The sequence below is a fragment of the Pinus tabuliformis genome, chromosome 8 (assembly GCF_031772625.1).
Source record: "Pinus tabuliformis cultivar Carrire ecotype Pingquan chromosome 8, CPIR1, whole genome shotgun sequence".
In the NCBI taxonomy this organism is placed as follows: Eukaryota; Viridiplantae; Streptophyta; class Pinopsida; order Pinales; family Pinaceae; genus Pinus; species Pinus tabuliformis.
Window position 1 is genome coordinate 1,902,538,318 of NC_142294.1, and position 20,777 is coordinate 1,902,559,094.

The 20,777-nt window shown below is 38.2% G+C and overlaps 1 protein-coding gene across 2 annotated transcripts in view; it reads left to right on the forward strand.

Annotated features, from left to right (window-relative positions):
- Positions 1 to 1,299: 1,299 nt before the first annotated feature.
- LOC149244028 (disease resistance protein Roq1-like) overlaps positions 1,300 to 20,777 on the forward strand; it is a 105,604-nt gene continuing 86,126 nt past the window's right edge. The window contains exon 1 of one of the 2 annotated variants that reach the window (XM_089374722.1): positions 1,300 to 1,664. The gene's annotated coding sequence lies outside the window, so the exon portion shown is untranslated. The remainder of the gene's footprint in view (positions 1,665 to 20,777) is intronic. The other variant, XM_089374720.1, reaches the window with a different exon arrangement.

The window sequence follows — 20,777 nt, forward strand, 5'->3', positions numbered from 1 at the left end:
TAATAGCTGTGGCACACCTTACATCGAAACCCCTCCTTGAAGAGGAGATGTTTCTATATATATAATAAATAAAAACAGTAAATGTAGTCAATGTAAAATCGTACCTTCATGTGGGCATGGTTTGAGATGTGAATCCTGTGGACAGACTTCCTCTGCTTTTATCTTCGCCACGCCTTTCATGCCGACGTCTAGATTGTTGATTCGAGTGGTAGCCACTTTGCTTATCTAATAATTTTATATTCAATTTAGTGGCCAAGTCAGATTATTCTAAATATTTTATGCAACATGTCATTGTTATATATATATATATATTTTTTTTTTGAAACAGTCATTTTCCGATCTGCCCGTCACTTTGCTTATCTAATAATTTTATATTCAATTTAGTGGCCAGGTCAGATTATTCTAAATATTTTATGCAACATGTCATTGTTATATATATATATTTGAAACTTGTCATTTTCCGATCTGCCCGTCATTATGACACTTTCTAAAATTATTGGCAAGTTGCCATTGACGTGTTTATTTTGAAATAAATCGTATCTTACGGATAAAAACGTGTATACAGGCGTCAATTTTAAAGCCTGCATGGAGTCGACCATTATAAACACACATACCAAATGGAAGTCGTTGAAAGGTGGGAGACAAACGTTGCTGGAGGCCGGCCAAGTGGCCATATCAAGGAGAACAAGCGTCCGACAGCTTCCGCTTTCTTTCGTGTTTCAACAAAAAGTTAACCATCAAAAATACGTCTTGAACCATTCCAAACACGTCTAGGAAAACGGGTTTTAAATATTTCTGACCATCAAATACTGTTAAAATGCCAAATCCATCCCTGGTTTCCAGCCCTACTACCAGCCACCACTTTCCTGAATGTTTCCAACCCTACTACCAGCCACTTTCCTCCTTCGTTTGAGCAGCTGCGCTTTGCTTTATATTCGTTGTAGCTTCTATCAAATAGGTGCAGCAAGCGCTTTACAAACCCCACGAGCTGAGCTTGTATTCTTCGTCCCCTCTTTCGTCCTCCACCTGCTCTCATTTACTTTGGTTTATAATTCCATGCCCTTCCAACCATATTGATTATATATATATATATATATATATATGCACATTTGTGCATTATGTGGGTTAGCTGAAAACTGTAAACCCATACATACAGCTTCAGTTGTGGTTTACCTTCTTAGCGCTGTGGACCTTCTTTTGTTGGCCTGGAGCTTTTGTTTCGTAAACAAGGTATGCCCTTTTCGCAGTCAGAAACTCATATGTCCTTTTGTTGGATCATGTTATTGTTTGCCGTCTCTGGATCTCCATGGATTTCTTGTTTTGCTGATTGTAAGTTTTATTTCTGCCCATAGAGATCAGATTGTGACCTTCGTTTTTACCAGTCAGTTTCCTCTGTTTTGTCTTACAATTGCGCCTTGAAGGCGTCACAGGTATGGATGGTTCCCTGTTTTAGGTGCTTCGATTTTTGACCTTTGTTTCCATTCGGCAACCTTCTCTTTTGATTTCAGCAGCGTGCCCTCCAGCGCACATGCAAACTCCTGGACGGACGGTTCTGCAAGTTTTCAGTGGATTGCATATTCGGAATACGTTGGTTGGAATCCGTGTAATTCCCTGCGATTCCCTGGCAACAGAGCTGTCGGCAGGACTTGAAACAGCGGCGATCTGTAAGTTCAAATTTTGCGTGTGATTTTCTCGCATATCCTTTGTATTAACTGGTTGTAGGTCATACCAAAGAGCCTTGCATATGGGATCTGTGTCATTTGGCATACATTTATCTTAATTCTTTTGCTTCATTCCAATTAATTTCAGACATTTTTAATGATGCCATGGAGTATTTATTTATATTGGGTTTTCTCAGTTCTACTTACAATATCAGGTACTGTCTTTTATGTTTTTCCCATTTTGTTTTTGTTGTTGTGGTCGTTCTCCAATATCATTACTCATAAAAAAGATGGGACATGTGCTTATAACCACATACTCTGTGAAGCTAACAATAGAGTTTTGTAGGTTTGATTAGCAAACAGTCAGACATTTGTAGGGTTTGTAGACATTGAAGTAATTATCAATTGACAATGGATCGGTTAGCTGTTTTTCATTCAAAAGAGTGGTCATTTTTTTAATATAACACGCAGATATCCATTTGTGCAGTTCGGTCATGGGTGATGGTACAAAGCTTAGGAGCAAATTAAAATTAAGCTGCAAAAATAATAGAAATATTAAACTGTAATTCAAAACATAAGTTGAACCCATAACAGATCTGATTATTGGAGCATATCCTCTGACATATATCCGAATCTGAGCATGCCAAACAAACTATTTTATAAAGTATAGGTTGAACCAATAACATATTTGATCATTGAAACATATCGTCTCAACAGATATATGAATGTGGGCCTGTAGAACAAATTAATTTACAGACTCTGCTTTGTCGTGCCGCATCCTGCCCATTTTTATTGGACATATATTAATATGAAGCAAATCCTGTTAATCCAATGAATATTAATGACACTGGTCTTCTCAAATAGGATCCTTTAAAACCATTTTATATATGCCTCTGTACTAATGACACATTGTACATGCAAAAAGGATACGTCCACTTGTGTTCTCGGGTAGGGTCCTTTAAAGCCATATTCCTCTGAAGGAATGACATCTTGTAATGCGCAGAGGTAAATTAGGCACTGACCGTTGAGGGCGAGCAATATTGATCATGATGATTATAACATTTGGAATTTAATTAAAAGTTACATGTGAAGTTGCAAATTGAAAATTTAATGTTTTTTTTTTCAAACACTTTAACTCTGGAATATGCTAGAAGTTTCGATCCTGATTGACTTGATCCTACAGAATAGAATAATTTGTACATCAAGTCTCTTAGGAATAACTATATTTTATTTTATCCCATAGAATAGAAAGAAATATATTTTATTTATTTTTTCATAAATATTTTATTATTCATAAGGGTGAATTTATCTACGTATTGCTATTTGATGGATAGAGTTTGTAAAAAAGTTTTGGTTATAAATAAATAGATGAGAGTAAATTAATATATATATATATATATAGAGTTTGTTAAAAAGTTATGGTTATAAATAAATAGATGAGAATAAATTTATATATATATGTATATATAATATTGAAAATATTTTTATTAATAAAATTTGTAAAAGAAAATTGATCATAAAACAATTACATAATTTTAATATATGGTTATTGTTTTTTTTATTTTTTCATATTTATAAAAGTTATATAAATATTACAATTGTAATATTCTTTTCAAACCATTAAGATATATTATGTAACGCACTCTGCCCACATCTATTTAAGTATTAAGTAACCGATCAACCGGGGTAAACACGCAATGAGAGACTCCTATGGTTGGATTTGACCTCCTACATGACCTCAAGGAAATGGACGGAAACTTAAAACATAGACCTTCAACATCAGTTACAGGGCCCATAAGAACCATGGCAACAATTAAGGCAGCTTGCCCCTAGGTCCCACCGAAATTTTTTATTAGTTGTCTCCTGGTCGCTCTCATGCTATAGGCATTCCAATGTCCAAGGACCTCTCCACGCTCTCATAGGCCTGCTAGCCAACATCCAGAGACCAATTTGTCCAATTGTGTGCCAGTGTCCCCAGGATTTGAACCACTTTTTTGGCCCAAAACCCGAGTCACTGCCTATAATTCAGTGTCAAGTTTAGATCAACAGTATAACAAGGAAACAATAATGCAAATGTAAATACTTGAACAATCAGTTAACTAGACTGCTACAAGCATTGGCAAAAATTTCATCAAACACATCACAAATATGTAATCTACAGGTGTAAACAACATAATTAAGCATAGGTATCGCATACTTATCTAAGAATCGTTAAGGACCATTATTCCCTCATATCATTTGCTGCATTATCATCCATTAGGACATAGATACATTGTTCTTCCAATTACAAGTAAAAACATGATGAGAGACATACATAGGCTATGTCATCAAACACATATATAACCAACACAATAGCAGTAGAAATACCAATGAAATGACAATCATATGATCCACATATAAATCGGTACAATACTCATAGAAATACAAGTAGAAATAACCTTTCATTAATGATGCAAAATCCAAACCCGAGATGGGACTTCCATGTTCCACTCGACCATAGAATGGTCATTCACCCCCATGCCATATTCCAAGCATGAATGTGGGACTCAAACCAAAAGAACCAACGAGGGCACACCGAGGCTAAACCACCTCTCCCTCATCAATAGAAATCTTGCTTTACCGCAATCCATCCCGGATCACTAGGCCAACATAATAAACATGTCATAATAGCTTTACCATGATCTCCACCCGATCACTAGGCCAAAAAAGCATGGATGCCACTAGATTTCTCCACCTACACCATGAGGAATTTTCCTGTCTCCTTGTCTCTCAGGCTTTACCGCAATCCAAACCTGGATCACTAGGTCTTAAAATGAAACCCACTCTCTAGGATTTATCGCATATCCCAAACCCATAATTACTAGGCCCAGCAGGGAGAAACCCACCTCTAGGCTCTACAATATATCCCGCCATTCATCGACAAGGATTCTTAGGCCATCTAAGGCAACAAAAAATGTGTCTTTACCGCAACCCACATTCTTGTTCAGGAGTTACTAGGCCATGCGTTCTATCATTTCAGAGATCCACCTCACTCAGCTTCGAATCCATCCGGCAATCTAGCTCAACCAAAACATGAGAACCCCATCACACCATGGCTATTTGGAAATGGCAAGGCTAGGATGAAAATACTCTCACACCTGGCCAAACCTATGCCATAACAACAAAAGAACCACATGCAATACCATGCATGAAAAATATAGCAAAGAAAATACACATGCAAATCGATACTTGAAAGAATCTTGTTGTAGTTGCTTGAACCTACCTTTCCCTGCTTGATCCTTACTTCCTCTTGCATTCTTTGCGTTTCTTGATCCAATGCCAAAATGCTCCAAGAAAACTCTAAGTGTCCAAGAGTGAGAGAGAGAGAAATCCAAAACTAAATTGACAAAAAGTTACCAACGAATCCTCAGAAGCCTTTTTATTAATGAGGCCTCTATTTTATTTATTTTCCATTATTTTCCTTCATTTTTGCCTTGACATGCAACTTGTGACCTTTCACCTTACTTTTCTCTTAATTTCCATTATTTTCATAAATAAATGTACCAAAAATGCCATTTTGTCTTTCCAAAACCTTAGCCATTGCCTTTTCCAATTTCCTTAGCCGTAATAAACCAATGAACACCCACACTAAGATGTCTTGCCTGACATTCAACTTGTAATAAGTATCCCAACAACCGTAGTTATTATTTTGCCTTTATGAAATTTTATTACATGGAATTTTCACCAAGGTTGTTATAGAACCCTCCCCCTTGGGGGACACCATCTTCAGTGTTAAACCACACTTATACCTCACGAAAATCACTAAAAAGAAAACATATTGCCCATGGAGTTTTATAACATAGCTTGATGCAATATTTACAATGACCACCGTGCTAAAAAGCAAACTAACATGACAACATAACAACATGAGAACATAATGACATGAAACTCATACCGCTTATTGGAGCTTTATAACATAGTTCATGGCAGTATTTACATCCATACACATATGTACATATACCAAAATCACTAAACATATAATACTAAAACACCATGCCAAAACTACTTTGCCTTGACCGACAAACAAGTAACGATACATAGCCCGCATCTGATCATCCATATGCCATGTAGCTTCATCGAGCCCAACATTCTTCCACTACACTTTAAATTACTCGATTGCTTGGTTTCGGAGCATGAACAACTATTTCAGCAATATACACTAAGGCTTCAGCTGGAATTATCCATCTTGTTCCATTTGCCATACAGACCAGTCAATCACATGGTCAACATCTTTAACAAACTTCTTAAGCAATGACACATGGAAAAAATCATGGACTTTCACTATAGGAGGAAGTGAAAGTCGATAGGAAACTAGCCCAATCCTCTCAACAATATTGAAGGGTCCACAAAACTGTGGTGCCATCTTGGCATATGATCGAATCTATAAGGAGCTCTTCTTCAGTTTGATGCGCAAGTACACATGTTCCCCAACTTGGAACTCCTTGAACAAGATGTTTTGATCTTCATATCTATTTTTCCTATTTTGTGCTACCTTTAGATTCTTCTCGATCACCTGCATTTCATGTTCCATGTCTACCAACATATCTGGTCTAATAAGTACCTTGTTAACTTGATCAATCCAGTTGATGGGAGTGTTACAACTATATCCATACAATACCTCGAAAGGACTCATTCTCAATGACTCTTGATAATGTTGTATGTGAAATCAACTTCCGTTGTTGATGCATCACATACATCCTCAACATGTCCTTCAATATCTTATTGACCCTCTCTGTCTCTCCATCTATATGTGGATGATAAGTTGTACTGAAGGCCAAACCTATGTCCAAACCTGCAAATAACTCCTTCCAAAACTTGGAAGTGAACTTTGCTTCCTTATCTAATACAATATTCTTCGGAATACCATGCATCCTGACGACATCTCTGATGAATACCCGTGCTACATTGCTAGTGAGAATGTAGACTTCACTCGAATAAAATGTCTAACTTTTGCCAACCTATCCACAATAACCATGATGGAATCATGTTGTCTCGTTGTCCTGAACAAACATGTGATGAAGTCCATGGAAATGACTTCCCATTTCCACTCTAGAATCGCAATCAGCTATAGAAGTCCACCTAAGTGCTTACACTTTGCCTTCACATGCTAGAAATCAAAACACCTAGCCACAAACTCTACTACATCCCTCTTCAAGTTTGGTCAATAATAAAATCTCTTCACTGCTTTAAGTGTATTTTGATAACTTCAGTGGCGTGAATAAGGTTTCGCATGAAACTCTCTCAAGACCATCTTCTTGAGATCATGGTTATCCCGCACATATACCTTGTCTCTAAATCGAACCAATCCATATGGTGTAAGGAAATAGTCCACATCCTGTGCACCTACGCCTGTACCACCACATGTACCTGTACTTGTACCTATGCTACTATCTATACATGTGCTTGTACTCTACTGTAACCTGTGCACAATATCCATATATCCTAACATCATACTGACTTGCCTACAAGATCTTATCCTATAAGTCTAAGTCCCATAGGAGCTCATAGTTGCTAAGTGATTAACCAATATCCATCTTCTAAGATCATCTACCAGATTGTTCTCATTTCCTTTGATGTACCTGATCTCGAAATCAAACTCAGTGATCGTGGCCAACTATCTAGCTTGTCAGGCATTTAGATTCGGCTGGTCAAACAAATACCTCAACTATATATGATCACTCATCAGTACAAAATTCTTGCCAAGAAGATAGTGCCTCCACATATTCAATGCATGTATGATCATTTCTAACTCAAGAACATGTGTAGGGTAGTTCCTCTCATGCTTGTTTAGTTTTCATGACTCATAGCATACCACCTGTCCATCCTACATAAGGAATCTACCAATTCCTCTTTTGCAAGCATTTGTTCACACTACTCCAGATCTACAATCTGTAATGCTAGTGTATTTGTTAACAACCATTTAACCTACTCAAAACTATTCTCACACTTCTCTATCCATTCAAAATTCTTACCTTTCCTTTGCAATGATGTGTAGGATAAGAAATATGTGAGAATTTCTTGGTGAACCTCCTGTAATAACATGCTAAACCCATGAAAGATATCACCTCATCCACATTCTTAGGAGCTTCCCACTCCATGATGGACCTTATCTTCTCTGGATCTACTACAATTTCCTCCTTGGAAACAACATGCCCCAAGTAATGTACCTTAGTATAAAGGAAACTACACTTGTTGAGCTTAGCATGCAACTGATGCTCTCTCAACAACCTTAGTACTATTGCTAAATGCTCTGCATGCTCTTCCTAATTTTTATAATATACCAATATGTCATTAATGAACACAATAACAAACTTATCTAAAAATGGATGCAACACACTATTCATCGAGCACATAAATGTAGTTGGAGCATTAGTCAAATTGAATGGAACTACAACAAACTCATAATTCCCATATTGGATCCGGAAAGATTTCTTGTAAATATTATCCTCTTTTATGCATACCTGATAACATCTAGATCTCAAGTCAATCTTTGAAAACGTTGTTTCCCCCTTCAACTAATTGAACAAGTTATCAATCCTCAGTAACTTTGTTCAACTTCTTGTAGTCAATTCATTATCTAAGAGTGCCATTTTTCTTCTTCACAAACAATACTAGTGCACCCCATGGTGATATACTTGGCCTAATGTATCCTTTGTCCAACATTTCCTTTAACTGTAGCTTCAAATCTACCAACTCAGGTGTGCTAATCTTGTAAGGTTCTTTTGATGCTGGAGCTTCCCTTAAAACTTACTCAATAGAAAAGTTTACCTCCTTGTGAGGTGGCAACTCTGAAATGTCCTCAGGAAATACATCCTTGAACTATGGTAGAACTAGTTACTTTCTCAAAACATCTGAATGCTCAACTTCCTTACCCTTATGACTAGAAATGTGCATTACAAATAACTTACACCCTTTCCTGCAACTACATTTTGCTTGCATAGCTTTCACCATCCAAACTAATGTGGCTTTCTTCTTACCCTGCAAGACTCTTGGTTCCCCATTGTCATAAACACACTCAATAGATTTATCATAACAATCCACCTTGGTTCTATGAAGATATAACCAATACATACCCAATAACTTATTGTACAATCCCAACAGTAATACATTCAAATATGATGCAATACGCATACCATTCAAATGAAATGCACAAGCTCTTACCCAATGATGAACTTGTTTCTTTGTACCTGTAGCCAACTACACTAACCAAGATTTTGCATGCAATTTCTCATTCAAACCACACTTATCCACAAAGTCAGGACTAACATAGCTATAATTAGATCTAGGGTCAATCAAAATAGAATAACTTTACCACAAAGTTGACTGTCCATCTCAATGATAGATGCATGATGGTCTACCTATTTCTTATCCAATGTTGCATAAATATGAGGAACACTATGACCAACATACCTAACAATATGTGCCTCCTGTGCACTATATATTTTAGGTCTACAACCCTAGTTCTGTGGACAATCTATCTTAATATGCTCCTTGTTGCATGTCCAACACTCTAACCAACTAGTACCATTGCCTCTGTGTTGCTACTATAACTCATGTACCTATCTAGTTGCATTGAACCTCTTTTGTGGTGCCAAATTTCTTTCTCATCTTCATTCAGAAGCCTTGTTCTTTTAGGTTACCATTTACCTTTACCTTTGTTTTTTCCCTTACATCCTTCCTGAGATTCGTTCTTACACTTTGACTTTTCATAGAAATGCTTCAATTTCCCAATAACTTCCTCAAGTGATCGAGGCTCCTCATACTTAATCCGATCTCTAAATTCTAATGGAAAACCACTAAAAAATCGCTAAAATTTAGCTTTCTCATCAATAGCTCCAAAGATTGGGTTGTGTAATCTTCATTTGTCATTGATCCCATCTTTAGCTCATAGAATTGTTTAGCCTTATTGTCGTAGTACCTTTTTGACAAGTATTTCTTCCTGAAAAGCCTCTTGAATTCATGCCAACTCAAATCATCTATCCTGGTGTCTCTGACCTGCTTCACATCTTCCCACTAGATATCTTCTTTACTTACCAGGCCGAAGATATCTACTCTAGCCTTCATATTATCTGTGTAATTGTGGCAACTCAAATAATTTCTTCATTCCAAGGATCCAAGCCTCTGCATCTTTCGTCTTCTCTAGATCTCCATCAAAAGTAGGTGAATTTACTTTCTTAAAATCATCTGGAAAATATCCCCTATCACTCCTCTTGTAAGGATGATAATGATGACAATCATGATGCCTATCATAACTAGAACTATAATAATATATGTATCCATCACCTATTCTATCCGCAGTAAACAACAATCTAGCATCTTTGTGTCATCTCTACCCAACCTGTGGCCACCATGAGACCTACTTCCATATGTCCCATTAGTTTCGTCATCTTTTCCATGGCTGATCTGAAGTGGCCCTTGTCGTTGCAATTATGACAAACTTTAAAGAAGTATTACATTTACCTCTGCTTGTTTCTCTTATGCATGTATGATTCTATCATTATATACCTTACAACTCCTTGTTTCTTCTTTTAGGCTTCTCAATGTTTCTGCCAAGTCAGAAGAGTGCCCAACACCACATTGCTCATCTAACTCATAGAGAGAGTCTTTGTAGTCTACCATCTTTCTAGTCATTTGATATCTTTATTGCAAGGCATATTATGTCAGCTAAACCAAATCACAATAAACCAATGTAACTTAGCATAATTCGGGGATGATACCTTGTCTGCAAGATCATCAAATCAACGTGATATATGTATAAAATAATCATAACGACATAAAGAAACATAACACATAATCATATAACCATGCAACCATCATTTTATCTAGAGTCCATCCATCAATGTATGACCATATCAATTACAGATACCCTGACCTCATGCATGAAAACTACAACCTGTTAGAGCCTAGATTTGCCTCAGGCTAAAAAGACAAGGTTCTAGGTCCACATCAAACCACGCTCAGCCTCGTAGCTAGCCCTACGAGGATAGGAGAGGACTCTCTCGGGTCAATATAAGCAAACGATACTCAATGGAGCTGAAGATGACTGATTTAGCAACTGATTTTAGGTTAGGTATTAAGTGCAAAGGATTTGATTTGAGTTTTTTGGGGGTTTGGTTGAAAAAATGGGAAAGGCAAATTGGGCTCGGGGATGAGGCACATTTTCTGCAGAGTTCCGATTAGCGCAAGGAAGGCAATCATTTTGATGCTTTAAAGTGAGTGAGATGGATAGATCAGACTGGTGAGGAGCTAAGGAGAGTAAGAGAGTCTCAAGAATTCCCCTTAAACAGATGAAAACATGAAAATTTAAACAAATTCAAAGGAAGAGCATAGCAGTTATGGATTCTACCTTAATTACTCATTTGTTCAAATTCAGAAGAAGAAGCATGAAAATGATACACATAACACTAGATAAACTTACAATTACTCATAGAAACACACCATCAAAACATAAAGCCACATGGATCCCAAACAGTGCCGCAAAACCTTGGTCTTTCCTTAGCCAAAAATGCAGAAATGAATGTACAATAGAGTGCCAAACTTTTCCCAAGAGTCCAACCATGAAAATGACTTAGAAATTACATAATATAGACAATCCAAACCTATTTCCTTGCCTCTAGGCATCCAGCTCATCATTCTAGGAGTTGTTTCAACCAATTATAAACAAAGCACTAAAATCTAGGCAATCAAAACAACTTGCCTCTATAAGGTAGGAAACTGATTCATTCATTAAATTTTCACTTTTTGTTGAATGAATCCTCTAGAGCAAGTAAATAAGTGCCAAAATTACATCATGTTCATCCAATTACATTAAGATAGATCAAAAATTACATCACAAAGCAAAACTAGTCAAACTGGCCGAATTTCTGAGCTGGAAGGTGAAAAACTGAGCAAAAAATCCTCTGTGTGCCGCGCCAATTTCTCTGTGTGTCACGCCACTTTCAGGCTGATTTTGAGGCACTTTATGAAGTCCAAATTGAGTCCAAGTGTGCTTGTTGGAAAGCCCCGCCTGTCTACTTTCCAACCCAAGTGGAATTTCTAAATTTGGGTGTCATTTGCCCCTCCAAAACTTCAATCTCCCAAGACTACTTCCTATGTGTCAAAATAGGGGCACAGAGGTCATTTTTTGAGTGTTTTTGACCTCTTGAGGACTCAAAACTTGCCCAAACTTCTTGGCCATGCACCAACAGTCATGATTTTTCATGAAAAATCAAAAACTATAAACGTTTTTGCATTTGGAGCCTCCTATCGTAAGCGCGCGCCACGTGGCATGATGCACAGGGAGAAAAACCCTGTTTTTTGGTGCAAAAATTTCTCAAAATGCAAAATTTGCTCCAAATTTCTTGAAATTTGGGCTGGACCTTCTTTATCAAGAGATATGATGAGCCAAAGAGGTTTCGGCCAATATCTGAAGTCCTTCATCCACTTTTTGCCTCCTTAATGCTCTCTTCACCTTGATTCTCGTTTTTCACACCAAGTTCCGGGACAAGTAATGATATGTCTGCCACCTCTTTAAAGCCTCCTGGGTGCATGTCCCTCCGTGAGTTAGTCACTTTGGGTCTCCTCTTCATAGTCATATGAAGGATCAGATGACATAATTGCTGCTATATAAACTGCCTTGGAGAAATGAGTGCTGGTGATGAAACTGTGTATTGCTCTTTTATAACGTAGTTGGATTCTGCCACCAAGGGGAAAAATGCAACAAGGGACTGTTAGGAAGGGGAAAACAGTAAGGGATTAGGGGATATTAGGATAAATTTTATCAGGGAAAGGAGGAGGGTTTGAGGGGTTTTATGTATAGGGTTAGGAGATTTTTTGTAAGGGCTAGGGTTTTGGGGTTTGGGATTTGAATGTAGGAAAGAAAATATAGGATTGATGAGCTTAGTGGGGGGTAGCAAATGATGAAACAAGGGAGAAATGGGGAAGGAGGAGTGACCTTGGTAGCAAAGCAAAGATTTTGGAACCCACAACAATCTTCCTTTGAGGCACTTTAGAGGCAGGGTTTCAAGTTTTTGTTTCAGTGATTATCATCAATAAACCACCATCACTCAGCACAATAATGGATGAAACATTAAGATTTCGACCCTAGCTGGAAAATCCACGCAAATAAATGGAAATTTCTAGAAATTTCAATGAATTTCAGGCCTTTTATCCCAGTGCGCCGCACCTCCCCAGTGCGCCGCGCCAGTGTAAATTGACACTGGAAAATTTCTCCCAGTGCACCGCGCCTCCACAGTGCGCCGCACCTTTTTCCAGGAGCCTTTTGGAGGCCTTCCCGGTGTCCAAATTGGGTGCAGGATAGCTCGTTGGAAAGTTACTTGAGTCTACTTTCCAAAACAAGTAGAATTTTTTAATTTAGAGTTCATTTTCGATGTAAAAAATGAAATCTCCCAAGACTGGTAAAAATGTGCCAAATGAGTCTGCCTCAAGGGAGAGTGCTGTTACAGTCAACTTTTGAAACCCTTCCTCAACTCCAAATTGACCTCATGATAGCTCATTGGAAAGATATTTCTGTCTAGTTATCATTTGACGCATCAAGAAAGTCATTTGGCTAACCACACTGGGAGAAAACTTGATTTTCCCAAGGTCACTTCAGAGGTGCATCAATTCTCCCAAGGCGATTGTATTTTTTACATTTCTCTAAAACCATGACACCTGTGTAAAAAGTGAAAGAGGTGTTTCTTCCTTGGCCTATTTTGGACAAAAAACTCTCTCAGTTTTCCCAAATTCATCTTTTATTGCTCAGAAACATCATTTGAGTAAAACCTACCCCGATGTGTGGAACAGGGGATTTCTCGAAATGAAGCGAAATGAAGGGGATATGGGGCTTCTAAATTCTTGAAGAAATTTTTCTAGGTGGGGAGGGATGCTAGGAAGCAGGGGAAAGTGTACTCTCTGAAATTGAGTGAGGGGAAGGGGTCCAAAAGGGCGAAACACATGCCTAGCCTAGAAAATAGGGTTTGTAGCAAGAAACTAGGGTTTGTGTGAAAATGAGGAATTTGAGGGATATCAGTGATGGGAAATGTTTAATAAGGTACATTAAGGATAGGGGAAGGTGTATCAACATCAGGATACGATTTTTATCGATGATTTGACCGTCCAAGAGAAATTACCTCCAAAACCTTAGGAGAGGGAAATGGACCTTACCCAAGCACAACTGAAGCATGAACAACATGTAAAATGACTCATTGGAACCTAACATGATCATGACAACCCTCTGAATGATGGTAGACTCAGCTGAATGGTGACATGGACCGACATTTGGACAACTTTGAAAGGAGTGAAAGCAAACCCTGTACCTAATGCCTAGTGACCAAATTTTACTTGAAGACTCACTGAAATGATAAAATTTGACCTTGACACCTTAAAATCACTTTGTAAGAGCATGTTTGATCACTGGAGGAAGGCTGGAAAGATTGACACTAACATTGGATCCAATGGGGATGGTAGCTCCTTGGAGGTGCCAAGAACGGCAGATCTTTGGGAGAGTAGACCAATGCCTTATCCATTGGGCAATGGAGTCAAAAACTCAAGCTGAAAGGCATGACTGAAAACTGATGACTTGACAACACAAACTGACTCTCACTCAACTAAAAACTGACTCGATACTTAAACACAACCGAAAAACTGGAAATTATGCTCAAAGTGGAGCTTATTCATCAAACCTACTCTAACAGTTTCACTCATCACCTGATCAAGTGAAATGAAACAACCAATGCAACCAAGTAAGTATTCCGTCCGTTGTTTGAATTCTCCGCAAGTGCTCCCTTATGAACAAAAAGTGAGAACTACTGAAAAGCAACTCCCATGACAACTTGGAAACAGATCCGTTGAATGCTATGGATTCTCTATCCGCCTCCAAAAACACTGCATAAGGATATTGAAATTCATGGACACTGGGACTTAGCTCCTCCAATGGATTACTTCTCTTCTCTTGATACCATGAATGCAAACTTTGATCTGAACTTTGTAATGAGACTCCTGCTGAAAATGACAAAGAAACCGGCTGCCGGATCAAGTTTATATCAGTACATGTTTCAGGCTCACATGTAATCAATGGAGAAAGACTTTGACTGCAAACCTCATCCAAAACATCAGTTATTGGATCATGAAAAACTTGAAAAGACTCTTGCAACCCATTTTCTATTGGTTCCAATGTGATTACATGATTGCCTACATGCTGCTCATTCTTTATTGAAGATGTACTATGCAATTTTCCTTTCAAAAACTGAAATGATTCAAAACAAAATGGTACGGAGTCATCTTGTATCATTTAATCATATGTGTTAGTTTCCATGTCCTCATATGCAACTTGACAATCAATGGCATTCGGGGACGGAAAATCTGAATATGAGAAGTCTTGAACAAGGATTTCATTGCCCTCACGATGGTCACGATCGAAACTTATCAACAATTGATTTCTGAGTGCATGAATCTTATCTCTGATGAATTGACATGAAGCAAAACAAAAAGGCAAACATCCTTCACTTACTTCAAAATTTGCTGCACTTTCCTCGTCATTTTCGTAGCTGATATGCATCGGTTGATCACTGTATTCGAGCTGCTGTAAGTGAACTTCCTCCTCCCACAAACTAGCTATTGATTTGGCTGCAAGATTAGCTTCTGTTTGGAGAACATAATCATCATTATACTGATCAAACTGAGGCAAATCATCAGTATACAACACATCATCAAGCATGTATGTCATACCAACAGATCTCTCTTCTCCAAGATGATCTATAAAACAATCACTATGACAATTGGGATAAGAAACAAAATGTTTTGGAGCAGCCATTTGTGCTTCTTCCATCAACGAGCTATGGGCTTGAACATCATAATCATTCCTTGCATTGATCTTTTCCATCATCTTTTCCACTGCACTTACCAAAATGTCAAGCTTCACCTCTAGAGATGTTGATTCCTCTGGATCTATGTTTTTCATCTCTTCTTCCTTCAACCTTGCCCTTCAAATCAGCAAGTGAGCCTCTACATTTACTGCACTGTTCTGCACCTCTTCAAGTGTTGCAACATTCCTTTGTCTCAGCTGAAACTCCATTTCCGGATCAAAGGCACCTGGATAGTGCAAGAGAGCAGATCTAGGAAGAGGTCTTATAAAAACCGGCATTGAATAATAAACTTGGTTAAATTTGGTAGAAAACTGTTGTACTGTCTCCCCTGGCAGTCTTTTCAGCTAGTTATACTCTTCTAAAATAAGGAAAAGGTTCTGTTCGATCATCCACTTGTCGAGAAAAACTTTGACGAATTTCCGGAAATCTGAGATGCTTGCATCAGGCAGGGTTTTAAACCAACTCTTGACTTTGCCTTGCAAAGAAAGAGCAAAAAGCCTAATACTGACATCTTCTTCATCAACTTCAAAAAGATCAAGAAAAGTCTCAACATTCTGCACATGTTGCTCAGCGTTGACATTCTTACATTCACCGTCAAATCTCGGCAAATATAGATCATAGTTTTTGGGGAAAGCATGGAGAACAGAAGGTAAAACAAGAGGTTTATACCTATCTAGGACTATAAAATGTGTAGGAGTATATACAAGCGCTACGGGATCAGTTTTGGTCTCTTGAGGTTCATCGGTTTTAAGACGGTCATCACAAGATTCAGAAGAAAGGTCTTGATTAAGCTCAAAGGTATGCAAATCTTTGGTATTCACAATCTTCAAAGGGAAAGAATCAACTGCAGGCCGAGGATCTCTTCTCAAATACAATATACTTTGCAAAGCATTCTTGACATTCTCAGGAAAAGAGAAGAAATAATTTATAACAAAGAACAAAATGTCTTGGACGAAGTTCCAACTTGAATATCTTATCTGTTCATATTGTCCTTTCATGTTTCTGCTGGTTAGGATCATCCTCTAGTGGAGACTTTATAGGAGTCACCAGGTGAATGATTCAGCCTTGCGGTGTTTGATCGTTGTCCACCATCAACCATCAGATATGAACTTGATACATGTACTGGGGTGATTAACAAGTTAGATGTCACGTTTACAAGCTAGACCGGAGATTGAATGAATCAGCATTTATCTACTTCCGCTAATGCAAAGCAAGAGTGTTTCGAAGGCTACCTAGCATAAATTCAGGCTCCTTCTGTAGCTTATAAAACAAATGACATCAACAAGCAAACCATTTTCTTCCCCCGTATGGTCACCACTTTTATGAGGCCTCTGGGGTGCCTGTTCTTCCAAGGGAGAGTCACTTTGGGTTTCCACCTCATAGTCCGATGAATGCTCAGATGCCATGACTGCTGGACAAAATACCTCAAAGACAAAGCTATTGCTGTATATAAACTGTACTTGGACTGCTCTTTTTGGTGTTGTATTTCAATTTCTGCCACCAAGGGAAAAAAACAAATGCAACAGCGACTGTTAGGGATTGTTAGGAAGGGGAAACAATATTGAGAAATGGGAATTGTTGGGAGAAATTTAATAGGGAAATATGGGAGAGGGTTTGAGGGATTGATGTATGGGAATAGGGTTTTAGGGTTAGTATTATTGTATAGGTTTTGAGGTGTGGTTGGAGGATTTGGGGATAAAGTATGTAGGAGAAGGGAGTAATGAATTTAAGTGATCGGGAATTAGGTATTGGTGAAGATAAGGGAACAAGGAGAAGGAGAAAAAAATTTGGTGGCAAAACTGTGAATTCTGAAACCCTGGCAGCAAATTTTTTTATGTTGGTTTTGAATTGTTGTTTCAACCTTTATCACCCCTACAACACCATCTCTTATCATAAAAGTTGATGCAATGTCAAAATAGAAGGCCCTACCTAACAACTCCGCGCAAGGGATGAGCAATTTGAAGAGATTTGACACAATTTCGGGCTCTGAACTGTGTGCGTCATGCCAAGAACCCAGTGCGCTGCTCGCTCTATGTGCATCGCGCCCGTTCAAATCAACACTGGGCGGAAACTCCCATTGCGCTGTGCGCTTTATGTGCGCCGCGCCTCTTGTTATATGCGTCGCGCTACCTTAAACTGACGCGGTTGGCCTCTTTCAAACACAGTTTTGCTCTTACACTTTCAAAACACGATTTCTCCCTTGGATTCTGAAAGACACTTGTTGCAAAGGGATAAATAGCTTTGAGAAATATCTTGAGAAGAGATGGTTTTGATTTTTACTTCTTCAAAACCCATTTTTGTAATGTTTTGAATTTGGCACTTTTTGACAATTAATAGAACTCTGACTTTTTGTTTCCTCCTTGATTTTTTGGTTGAAATGATGAATTTCTTGGCAATTTTTTGCAGGGATAGCTGACATGGGATTTGGCAAAGGAGACCAGGGTTGTGCCTGAAGAATTCAAGAACTGAAAATTTTGGAAAATTATTACAAAAAACGAAATGTCGACTTGTCTTCAAAACAGAGTTTTGAAGAAAAGTCATAATCCATCTATATGACGATAAAAATCTTTGAAATAATAACTTATCAAGAACTTCATCAAGAACCTCCCTCTGGCCTGCTGGCTTTATTAGACTTTGTCGAAGACCAACTTGACTAACCCTAGACCTAATGACTAAAATGACTGTTATGACCTAGAAACTGAAACAAGGACTGCAAATGACTTTTAAGATTTGATTGGACAGACCTGAGCCAACAGTGCAAAGCATGAGGGGAATGAATGACAAAAGCCCTTCCGTCAGATTTATGGCATGCTCCTAACGAAATGCAACTGATCGAGAGTGATGGGACACCTAAACATGAAATGCAAAAAGAGTTTTGATCTCTGACGGAGGGATGACCAGACCGACTCTAACATTGGCTCCAATGGGGATGGTAGCTCCTTGGAGGTGCCAAGAACGGCAGATCTCTAGAAGAGCTAGATAGTGCATTCATCCATTGGGATATGGAGTCATCATTTCGACAAACAACACAAGACTCTGACTCAATTTATTTAACTGAAACTTGACTCAAAATGACTCAATAATAACATTAAAATGACTGAAAAAACTGACTCGACAAACTGAACTCAAAACTGAAATCTTTCTTCAAAATTATAGCCTTCACTTCGGGTCCCAGACTGAAGAAAAGATCACAACACACACTTGCAGCGAAACTGAAATAGAATGGTATTTACAATTACAATGATAACAACAAAAATAATTCAGAAAAGGTTTGCAAAACCACAGATTTTGGGTTCGATCCCGAGCGGAGTCTATAGCTTATAAAACAAATGAAATCAACAAGAAAACCATTTTCTTCCCCAGTATGGTCGCCATTATGTTAGAGCCTAGATTTGCCTCAGGTTGAAGACAAGGTTCTAGGTCCACATCAAACCACGCTCAGCCTCGTAGCTAGCCCTACGAGGACAGGAGAGGACTCTCTCCGGGTCAATCTCAGCGAAAGATACTCAATGGGGCTGAAGATCACTGATTTAGCAACTGATTTTAGGCTAGCTATTAAGTGTAAAGGATTTGATTTGAGTTTTTTGGGGGTCTTGTTGAAAAAATGGGAAAGGCAAATTGGGCTCGGGGATGAGGCACAGTTTCTGCAGAGTTTCGATTAGGGCAAGGAAGGCAATCGTTTTGATGCTTTAAAGTGAGTGAGATGGATAGATCAGACTGGTGAGGAGCTAAGGAGAGTAAGAGAGTCTCAAGAATTCCCCTTAAACAGATGAAAACATGAAAATTTAAACAAATTCAAAGGCAGAGCATAACAGTTATGGATTCTACCTTAATTACTCATTTGTTCAAATTCAGAAGAAGAAGCATGAAAATGATACACATAACACTATATAAACTTACAATTACTCAGAGAAACACACCATCAAAACATAAAGCCACATGGATCCCAAACAGTGCCGCAAAACCTTGGTCTTTCCTTAGCCAAAAACGCAGAAATGAATGTACAATAGAGTGCCAAACTTTTCCCAAGAGTCCAACCATGAAAATGACTTAAAAATTACATAATATAGACAAGCCAAACCTATTTCCTTGCCTCTAGGGGTCGAGCTCATAATTCTAGGAGTTGTTTCAACCAATTCTAAACAAAGCACTAAAATCTAGGCAGTCAAAACAACTTGCCTCTATAAGGTAGGAAAATGATTCATTAATTAAATTTTCACTTTTTGATGAATGAATCCTATAGAACAAGTAAATAAGTGCCAAAATTACATCATGTTCATCCAATTACATTAAGATAGAAATGAGTGTTGGTGATGAAACTGTATATTGCTCTTTTATAACGTAGTTGGATTCTGCCACCAAGGGGAAAAATGCAACAAGGGACTGTTAGGAAGGGGAAAAAAGTAGGGGATTAGGGTATATTAGGATAAATTTTATCAGGGAAAGGAGGAGGGTTTGAGGGGTTTTATGTATAGGGTTAGGAGATTGTTTGTAAGGGCTAGGGTTTTGGGGTTTGGGATTTGAATGTAGGAAAGAAAATATAGGATTGATGAGCTTAGTGGGGGGTAGGAAATGATGAAACAAGGGAGAAATCGGGAAGGAGGAGTGACCTTGGTAGCAAAAAAAAGATTTTGGAACCCACAACAATCTTCCTTTGAGGCACTTTAGAGGTAGGGTTTCAAGTTTTTGTTTCAATCATTAGCATCAATAAACCACCATCACTCAGCACAAAAATGGATGAAACATTAAGATTTCAACCCTACCTGGAAAATACACGCAAATAAATGGAAATTTGGAGAAATTTCAACGAATTTCAAGCCTTTTAGCCCAGTGCGTCGCGCCAGTGTAAATCTACACTGGAAAATTTCTCCCAATGCGTCGCGCCTTTTTGCAGGAGCCTTTTGGAGGCCTTCTCGGTGTCCAATTTGGGTGTAGGATAGCTAGTTGGAAAGGTTTTTGATTCTACTTTCCAACCCAACTATAATTTTCAATTTGGAGTTCATTTTCCCTGTCAAAAATCAAATCTCCCAAGACTAGTCAAAATGTGCCAAATGAGGCTGCCTCAAGGCAGAGTGTTGTTACAATCAAGTTTTGAATGCCTTCCACAACTCAAAATTGACCTCATGATAGCTAATTGGAAAGATATTGCTGTCTAGTTATCATTTGACTCATCAAGAAAGTCATTTGGCCAACTACAGTAGGGGAAAACTTGATTTTCCCAAGGTCACTTCAG